We start from the raw sequence: 8,702 nt of genomic DNA, 5'->3' as shown, positions 1-8,702 counted from the left end.
GTGTCCCTCCCTCGCTGTGTGTGTGTGTGTCCCTCTTGCTGTGAGTATGTGTGTCCCTCTTGCAGTGCATGTGAGTGCCCCTCCCTCGCTGTGTGTGTTTGTGTATGACCCTCCCTCGTTGTGTGTGTGCATGTCTTTCCCTTGCTGTGTGTGCGAGCCCCTATGTATGTGTGTGTGTGTGTGTGTGTGTGGGTATGTGTGTGTGTGTGTATGTATGTGTCTATGTGTGTGTGTGGGTATGTATGTGTGTGTGTGGGTATGTCTTGTGTGTGTGTGTGTGTGGATTTCCATGTTGCTGGCTGCTTTCTGATGAGAAACTGCTGGGGGATAGAAACATGAACCAGGAGAAGCCTACGTTTGAAAGTTTCTGGATTCCAATAACATCACGACAACATCATGCGACTTGGCAGCAGTCGCTGCTGATGGATATTCCCTGCTGGTTATTTCCAGCACGCTGCTACTTGTTGAGCTCATAGGACTACCTCTCGATGCAATGTCTGCTAAATATCCTGGTCCGTGCTGACGTTGGGTGTTGCTGCATGTCTGGATCTGAGAATCCAGCCTCAATTAGTCAGAGATCATAACCTAACTTGCTGGAGACTAGAGCAAGATAGAGTTCTGCTGGACTAGATAAGTGCATCGAGCGTGGAGATTAGTGATCGGAAATTGGTCCTTGGCTCACAGGATTTATTCAAGGCTGAGTTAGATACGTTTATGATTGACAAGGAGTCATGAATTTAGTGCTGGGACCACAATCACTTCCATGAATGTAGCTTATTAAGACGTTAGTTAGGCTGCACTTAGAGTGTTGCTTTCAACTCTGGTCGCCACATCGTAGGAAAGATGTGGAGAGGGTGCAGAAGATGTTTCCCAGGATGCTGCCTGGATTACAGGGTATGAGCTATAAGGTGAGGTTAGAAAATCTCTGGTTGTTTTCTCTGGAGTAGCAGAGGCTGGGTGGAGACTTGATACAAGTCTATAATATTATGACATGCATAGATAGCATTGACGGTCAGAATCGTTTTCTCAGAGTTGAAATGTCTAATACTAGGAGGCATACATTTAAGATGAGATGTGGAAAGTTTAAAGGAGATTTGAGGGTTGAGTTTTTTACCAAGGGAGTGGTAGGTGCCTGGAAATCCCTGTGCTGTGGGTGTCCCTACAAGAAACGGACTGCAGTGCTTCAGGAAGACAGCTTCCCATTACCTGCTCGGGGGCTTATCCCATGAACGATTACTGTACTTGGAAAATTAGAAAGTGAGGCATTTAACTGATATGTTTTAAGCTCCCACTTGCAGCAATGTGATAATGACCATATCATCAGTTTTACAATTTCTGGTTAAGTGAGACAAATATTGACCAAGATACCAGGGAGAACTGGTCAGTTCACCTTTGAAATAGTCATCTGGGATCTTCCAGTTTTTGCAAAGAGTGGTCGCAAGGACCTTAGGCACTGGGTTCTTAATACTCAATGTTCTGAAATAGTTCAACAGAACTCTGTTCTATATTCACTTATGGGACATGAGCATCTACTGACCAGGCCTGGAGAAGCTGCTGCTGCTGCAGTTTCCATGGTTACAGTACAGCCACAGCACCATTAGGGAGGGGATTGCAGGATCCCGAGTCTCTGACCCTGCAGTATTTCCTCAGTACTGCGGTGGAGTGTCAGGCTGGTTAATCTGCTCGGGTTAATGGAGTGAAACTTGAAACTTGACTCTGTAGTGAGAGACCTATCAAATGAACTTCCTGAGGAAGCGCTTTTGCCCGAAACGTCGATTTTCCTGCTCCTTGGATGCTGCCTGACCTGCTTTTCCAGCACCACTCTAATCTTAACCCTAATCTCCAGCATCTACAGTCCTTACTTCTATCCAAATGAACCTCAGGCATACATTCCCATCCCAGCATATTACACAGATTGCAGGTATACAGTTACCAACACTACATGAAGTCATGGCACAGAGTAGGGAGAGGCTGAACAGGCTGGGGCTAATTTCCCTAGAACGTCGGAGGCTGAGGGGTGACCTTACAGAGGTCTATTAAATCATGAGGGACATGCATAGGGTAAATAGTCAAGGTCTTTTTCCCCTAGGAGGGGGAGTCCAAAACTAGAGGGCACAGGTTCAGGATGAGAGGGGAAAAGTTTAAAAAATGCAGAGGGTGGTGCGTGTATGGAATGACTGCCAGAGGAAGTAGTGGAGGTATAATTACAGCAGTTAAAAGGCATCTGAATAGGAAGGGTTTAGAGGGACATGGGCCAAGTGCTGGCAAATGAGACTACAGTAATCCCCCCATACCCACGGGGGGAAATTAACCACGGCCGACTGCAGAAGCCTGAAACCACGGATAGGAGGCCAACCCATTCATTTAAATGGGAAATTTACCTTCCCGGTAGCCCCCCGTTCCCTGGTTCTGGAAAGTTCTCTATGATATGTTGGGGCCACAGTAAATCACAGGAAACTGAAACCATGGAAACCAATTCTGCGGATACAGGGATTACCCTGTAGATTAATTTCAGATATCTAGTTAGCATGGAAGAATTGGATCTTTCTATACATCTCGATGACTCTGTGACATAAATGCAGGCAAAACCTAAAAGATTGAGAATGTCTGGAAAAATAATGGCCAGATACAAACAACCAGACTAATGGATTGTGTTGAATTAAAGGCATTGTATTTATTTAAAATAATGTGCGAGGTTATAGGGACTGGCATTAGATACATTTCTCATTTGGAGAGACATGCTTTGTGACCTTTTAGTCATTCTGTATTGAAAGCTTTATTTTGAAATTGAACCAATTACAAACTTTGGACAGCAGGGGACACCCTATCCCAATTTTAGACAACACCTCTGAGGGGAAAACAAATGAGTTCTTTTTATTTTGTGACTTAAAGGCAACGTTTTATTATAGAAGAAGGCTGGTCATTCACTAATCATGAGGCCTTGTTTTTAACTTTATAGCTCTCTCTGTTTTGAAGGAGCAGTCTTATCAGAGACCCAGGGATACTGCACAAGTTGTAATGAGTGAATTGACCAGGGGCCAAGAACATCAAAGACTCACCAACAAGTCATTTGACAGAATTCAGTATTCAGAGAATGAGGAGGGTATAGAATTCCCGGCACACGTTGTGGATGAAGTGAATGGCAGAAATACATTTAAGGGAAAACTGGGAAAAGATATGAGGGAAAAAGGAATAAGTTAAGCTGTTGGGGTGAAAGCAAAAAGAGTTGCAATATATCATGATCTCAAGAGGTAGATGATGGCCAACAGTGGCTAGTGTTGCCAGACTCTTAATCCTCAGACCCAAGCAATGGCCCGGGGGGGAGAGAGGGAGCTAGGTTCAAATCCTGCCAGAACAGATGGTGGGAATTCGAATTAGAGTCAGAGAGTCGCAGAGATGTACAGCATGGAAACAGACCCTTCGGTCCAACCCGTCCATGCCGACCAGATATCCCAACCCAATCTAGTCCCATCTGCCAGCACCCGGCCCATATCCCTCCAAACCCTTCCTACTCATATTCCCATCCAGATGCCTTTTAAATGTTGCAATTGTACCAGCCTCCACCACTCCCTCTGGCAGCTCATTCCATATACGTACCACCCTCTGTGTGAAAAAGTTGTCCCTTGGGTCTCTTTTATATCTTTCCCCTCTCATCCTAAACCTATGCCCTTTTTTCTGGAATCCCTCCACCTCAGGGAAAAGACTTTGTCTATTTATCCTATCCATGTCCCTCATAATTTTATTAACTTCTTTAAGGTCACCCCTTAACTCTGATGCTCCAGGGAAAACAGCCCAGCTTATTCAACCTCTCCCTATAGCTCAAGACTCACAACATCTTTCCGGTAGGAAGGAGATCAGAATTGCACGCAATATTCCAACAGTGGCCTAACCAACGTCCAGCACAGCTGCAACATGACCTCCCAACTCCTGTAATCAATACTAGGTGCTAGCTATGAAGAGAGGTTGAGTAGGTTAGGTTTATTTTCATTAGAAAAAAGGAGTTTGAGAGGGGACCTGATTGAGGTTTACAAAATCATGAAGGGTATAGACAGGGTGGATAGAGACAAGCTTTTTCCCAGGGTGAAGGATTCAATAACAAGAGGTCATTCTTTCAAGGTGAGAGGTGGAAAGTTTAAGGAGGATACACGTGACAAGTACTTCACACAGAGGGTGGTGGGCGTTTGGAATGCATTGCCAGCAGAGGTGGTAGAGGCAGGCACGGTAAATTCATTTAAGATACATCTAGACAGATGCATGAGTAGGTGGGGAGCAGAGAGATACAGATGCTTAGGAATTGGGCGACATGTTTAGACAGTTGATTTAGATCGGCTCAGGCTTGGAGGGCCGAAGGGTCTGTTCCTGGGCTGTAAAGTTTCTTTGTTCTTTGTACTCTGACCAATAAAGGAAAGCATACCAAACACTGCCTTCACTATCCTATTGACCGGAAACTCTATGTTCAAGGAGCAATGAACCTGCACTCCTTGGTCTCTTTGTTCAGCAATACTCCCTAGGACCTTACCATTAAGTGTATAAGTCCTGCTAAGATTTGCTTTCCCAATATGCCCTGCCTCATATTTATCTAAATTAAATTCCATCTGCCACTTCTCAGTCCATTGGCCCATCTGATCAAGATCCCGTTGTAATCTGAGGTAACCCTCTTCGCTGTCCACTACACCTCCAATTTTGAGTCATCTGCAAACTTACTAACTGTACCTCTTATGCTCACATCCAAATCATTTATATAAATGATGAAAAGTAGCGGACCCAGCACCGATCCTTGTGGCACTCCACTGGTCACAGGCCTTCAGTCTGAAAAACAACTCTCCACCACCACCCGCTGTCTTCTATCTTTGAGCCAGTTCTGTATCCAAATGGCTAGTTCTCCCTGTATTCCATGAGATCTAACCTTGCTAATCAGTCTCCCAGGGGAACCTTGTCGAACGCCTTACTGAAGTCCATATAGATCACATCTACTGCTCTGCCCTCATCAATCCTCTTTGTTACTTCTTCAAAAAACTCAATCAAGTTTGTGAGACATGATTTCCCACTCACAAAGCCATGTTGACTATCTCTAATTAGTCCTTGCCTTTCCAAATACATGTACATACAGTCTCTCAGGATTCCCTCCAACAACTTGCCCACCACCGATGTCAGGCTCACTGGTCTATAGTTCCCTGGCTTGTCCTTACCGCCCTTCTTAAACAGTGGTACCACGTTTGCCAACCCCCAGTCTTCCGGCACCTCACCTGTGACTTCTGATGATACAAAATATCTCAGCATGAGACCCAGCAATCACTTCCCTAGCTTCCCACAGAGTTCTAGGCTACACCTGATCAGGTCCTAGGGATTTATCCACTTTTATGCTTTCAAGACATCCAGCGCTTGCTCCTCTGTAATATGGACATTTTTCAAGATGTCACCATCTATTTCCCTATATTCTATATTTTCCATGTCCTTCTCCACAGTAAACACTGATGCAAAATATTCATTTAGTATATTCCCATCTCCTGCGGCTCCACACGAAGACCGCCTTGCTTCTATAATAATCTGGGAATAAGAGTGTAATGATGACTATGAAATTATTGTTCTAAAATCCATCTGCTTCACTGATGTTCTTTAAGAGAAGGAAATCTGCCATCCTTACTTGGTCTGGCCTACATTTGACTCCAGACCCACAATCCCACTGGGCGATTAGGGATTGTCAATTAGTAAAAATGGTATTTACAGTCAGTGAAGTACGTTTTGAGGTGTCATTGCTGTTGGGATGGAGAGAATGTAACTGTCAATTTGTGCACAGCAAGCTCCCGCAACAGATTTTTTTTATGCTGTTGGAGGCGTTACTATCAGACATGAACTGGGGAGAATTCCTTTGAAATGGGGGCCATGGGATCGTTTATTCCCATCTGAGAGGCAGACAGAGTCTCAGTTGCACATTGTATCTATAAATTGTCACCTTTCAAAGTATATCATTCCCTCGGTACCTCAAAGATATGATATAGGAGCAGAATTAGGCCATTCGGCCCATTGAGACTGCTCCACCATTCGATCATGGCTGATATGTTTCTCAATCCCATTTTCCTGCCTTCTCCCCATGACCCTTGATCCCCTTAGCAATCAAGAACCTCTCTATCTCTGTCTTAAATACAGTTAATGACTTGACCTCCACAGCCCTCTATGACAATCAGTCCCGCAGATTCCCCACCCTCTGGCTGAAGGAATTCCTCTTCATCTCAGTTCTAAAGGGTCATCCCTTCACTCTGAGGCCGTGCCCTCAGGTCCTAGCCTCTCTTACTAGTGGAGATATCTTCTCCACGTCCACTCTATCCAGCCCTCTCAGTATTCTGCAAGTTACAACCAAATCTCCCTTCATCCTTTTAAACTCCATCAAGTACAGACCTAGAGTCCTCATATGATGAGCCCTTCATCCCCAGGATCATTCTTGCCCAGATCCCTCCAACATCCTGCCTTCAATCTGGGGCCCAAAACTGCTCACAATATTCCAAACATGGATTGACCAGAGTCTTATATATTTCTGTATATCTCTGCTCTTGTATTCTAGCCCTGCTGAAATGAATATTAACATTGCATTTGCCTTCCTAACTGCCAACTGAACCTGCCTGTTAGCCTTAAGACAATCCTTTGTGCTTCAGATTTCTGAACTCTCTTCACATTTAGAAAATAGTCTACCTGTCTAGGTGTTTGTGTAGTGTCTATCATGTTTGACTCGCATGCTACTGGACAGAAATAGAGCTGCTCCCTCATTATCCAAGCAAGGTCTGTTGTTCCCACTTTTCTCAGGGGTGACACAGCGGCTTCATGGTTAACACTGCTGCCTTACCGTGCCAGGTACCTGGGTTCGATTCCAGCCTCAGGTGACTATCTGTGGAGAGTTTGCACATTCTCCCTGTGTCTTTATGGGTTTCCTCCCACAGCCCAAAAATGTGCATGTTAGGGGGATTGGCCATGAGAAATTGCCTGTAATGCCTAAGGATATATTGGCTTAGTCATGGGAAATGTCAGGTTACAAAGATTGGTTGGAATGCTCTCTGGAGGGTTGGTGTGGACTTGATGGGCCAAATGATCTGCTCCCACACTATAGGGATTCTATCATTCTCTATTCTTCCCACTAAAGTGCACAACTTCACGCATTCCAACTGCCATTTATTTGCCCCCTGTCCAACTCTTTCTGCAACCTTCCCATTTCCTTAACACTGCCTGTTCCTCCATTAGCTTTGTGTCACTCGCAAATTTACCAACAATGCCCTCAGTTTCTTCATCCGGATCGATAATGTATAACAGAAATAGTTATGGTCCCAACACTGACCCACGTGGATCTCCACTAGTCACCGGCTGCCATTCCTGAAAAAGACCCCTCTGTCCCCACTCTCTGCCTTCTGCCAGTCAGTAAATCCTCTGTCCATGTCAGCACCTTGTCCCTAACACCTTCTCATTTAGCAGCCTCCTGTGCGGCACCTTGTCAAAGGCCTTTTGAAAATACAAATAGATCACATTCATTGGCTCTCCTTTGCCTAAGTTGTTCATTACCTCAGCAAAACATTCGAACAGATTTGTCAGGTCTGACTTCCCTTTGATGAAGCCATGCAGACTCAGCACTATTTTACCATGTTCTTCCAAATAGTCCACAATCTCATCCTTAATAATGGACTTGAAAATTGTACCAATGACTGAGGTCATGCTAAATGGCCTATAATTTCCTGTCTTCTGCCTCTGGCCTTTCTTAAACAGAAGTATTACCTTAGCCACTTTTTGTTACATTTAGCTCTTATTGTCATGTATACTGAAGTCGTAGAGTCATGCTGACCAGATATCCCAACCCAATCTAGCCCCACCTGCCAGCACCCGGCCCATATGCCTCCAAACCCTTCCTATTTACATATCCATCCAGACGCTTTTTAAATATTACAATTGTACCAGCCTCCACCACTTCCTCTGACAGCTCATTCCATACATACACCACCCTCTGTGAAACAAAGTTGTCCCTTAGGTCTCTTTTACATCTTACCCCTCTCACGCTAAACCTATGCCCTCTAGTTCTGGACTCCCCCACCCCAGGAAAGTAACCTTGTCTATTTATCCTATCCATGTCCCTCATGATTTCATAAACCTCTATAAGCTCACCCCTCAGCATCTGACGTTCCTGGATAAATAGCCCCAGCCTATTCAGCCTTTCCCTATAGTTCAAATCCTCCAACCCTGGCAATATCCTTTTCAGTCTTTTCTGAACCTGTCCAAATTTCACAATATCTTCCCGAATTGCACGCAATATTCCAAAAGTGGCCTAACCAATGTCCTGTACAGCCGCAACATGACCTCCCAACTCCCGTACTCAATACTCTGACCAATAAAGGAAAGCATACCAAACGCCTTCTTCACTATTCTATCTTCCTGCGACTCTACTTTCAAGGAGCTATGAACCTGCACTCCAAGGTCTCTTTGTTCAGCAACACTCCATGGGACCTTACCATTAAGTGCATAAGTCCTGCTAAGATATGCTTTCCCAAAATGCAGCACCTCGCATTTATCTAAATTAAACTCCATCTGCCACTTCTCAGCCCATTAGCCCATCTCGTCCAGATCCCATTGTAATCTGAGGTAACCTTCTTCGCTGTTCATTACACCTCCAATTTTGGTGTCATCTGCAAACTTACTAACTATACATCTTATGCTCACATCCAAATCAT

Source organism: Chiloscyllium plagiosum, chromosome 39 (genome assembly GCF_004010195.1).
Source record: "Chiloscyllium plagiosum isolate BGI_BamShark_2017 chromosome 39, ASM401019v2, whole genome shotgun sequence".
NCBI classification, from domain to species: Eukaryota; Metazoa; Chordata; class Chondrichthyes; order Orectolobiformes; family Hemiscylliidae; genus Chiloscyllium; species Chiloscyllium plagiosum.
The sequence above is the reverse complement of the archived record's forward strand: the minus strand, read 5'-3'. Positions refer to the sequence as shown.